The sequence below is a fragment of the Nomascus leucogenys genome, chromosome 1a (genome assembly GCF_006542625.1).
Source record: "Nomascus leucogenys isolate Asia chromosome 1a, Asia_NLE_v1, whole genome shotgun sequence".
In the NCBI taxonomy this organism is placed as follows: domain Eukaryota; kingdom Metazoa; phylum Chordata; class Mammalia; order Primates; family Hylobatidae; genus Nomascus; species Nomascus leucogenys.
Genome location: NC_044381.1, coordinates 94,423,182 through 94,425,164, shown reverse-complemented (window position 1 = coordinate 94,425,164; position 1,983 = coordinate 94,423,182).

The window sequence follows — 1,983 nt, the reverse complement described above, 5'->3', positions numbered from 1 at the left end:
GATCTGCCTGCCTAGGCCTCCCAAAGTGTTGGGGTTACAGGTGTGAGCCAGCACGTCCGGTGCTGGCTATGAAATGTCTTAAGCCAAGTAAACTTGTACCAGTGTCAACAAAATGACTAAAGCTACAATGTGAAGATGGTGAATATTTGTCTGCATATACCAAAGGCTTAATACTTAAAATTGGATGTAAACCACAATGAGACATCACCTCACTCATTAGAATGACTATTATCAAAAATACAAAACATAACAAGTGTTGAGGATGCAGAGAAAAGGGAACCCTTACAATTAAGGGAAATGTGCATGAGTACAGCCATTATGGAAAACAGTATGAGCGTTCCTCAAAAAATTAAACAGAATTACTCTATGACCCAACAACTGCACTCCTTGGTATGTATTCAAAGGAAGTGAAATCCATATGTTGAAGAGATATCTGCAATCCCATGTTTATTGCAGGACTATACACAATAGCCAAGATATAACTGACTTAAGCATTCAAAGTGAATGAATGGATAAAGAAAATGTGATATATATACATATATATAAATCCATATAAAAAGAATGAAATCCTGTTATTTATAACACGAATGAACCTAGAGGACAATATCTTAAGTGAAAATAAGCCAGATACAGAAAGACAAATGCCACATTTTCACTTTTTTTTTTTTTTTTTTTTTTTTGAGACGGAGTCTTTCTCTGTCCGCCATGCTGGAGTGCAGTGGCGCGATCTCAGCTCACTGCAAGCTCCGCCTCCCGGGTTCACGCCATTCTCCTGCCTCAGCCTCCCGAGTAGCTGGGACTACAGGCGCCCGCCAACATGCCCGGCTAATTTTTTGTATTTTTAGTAGAGACGGGGTTTCACCGTGTTAGCCAGGATGGTCTCGATCTCCTGACCTCGTGATCCGCCCGCCTCGGCCTCCCAAAGTGCTGGGATTACAGGCTTGAGCCACCACGCCCGGCCACATTTTCACTTATATGCCAAATCTAAAAACGTTGATCTATAAGTAGTGAATAGAACAGTGGTTACCAGGGACTGGAGGTGGTAGTGGAAGGGATGGGGAGAAGGTGGTGAACAGCTAAAAAGTTACAATTAGACAGGCGGGGCCCAGTGCAGTGACTTATACCTGTAATCCCAGCACTTTGGGAGCCTGAGACAGGATTGTTCGAGGCCAGGAGTTTAAGACTAGCCTGGGTGACATAGGGAGACCCCTATGTCAATTTTTTAAAAGATAAAAAATTAGCCAGGCCTGGTGATGCGTGTCTGTAGTCCTAGCTACTTGGGAGGCTAAGGTGGGAGGACTGCTTAACCCCAGGTATTTGAGGTTGCAGTGAGCTATGAGCATGCCTGCCACTGCACTCCAGCCTGGGTGAGATCAAGTACCTGTCTCAAAAAAAAGAAAAAAGGAGTAAGATTTGGTATCCTATTGCACAGCAGAGTGACTACAGGCAACAGTAAGGTACTGTGGACCCAGGCACTGTGGCTCATGCCTGTAACCCCAGCATGTAGGGAGACTGAGGCAGAAGGATCGCTTAATGCTAGCCAGGAGTCTGAGACCAGCCCACGCAACATAGTTAAGACCCTGACTCTACAAAAAAATAATAAAATTAGCTGGGTACAATGGTGTACACCTGTAGTACCAGCTACTAAGGAGGCTGAGGTGAGAGGATTACTTAACGAGGGAGTTCAAGGCTGCAGTGAGCCACGATCACGGCACTGCACTCTAGCTTGGGCAATACAGCAAGATCTTGTTTTAAAAAACAAAAAAACAAATCGGTATTATGCACCTCAAAATAGCTGGAGGAGAGGATTTTAAATGTTCTCACCACAAAAACATGGTGTTTCAGGTGATGGATATGCTAATCACCCTAATTTGATCATTATAATGTACACATGTATCAAAACATCACATTGCACCCCATAAATATGTACATTAGGTGTCAAAAATAAATTTTAAAACAGGAGGTGAAAACAACAGGATGCAA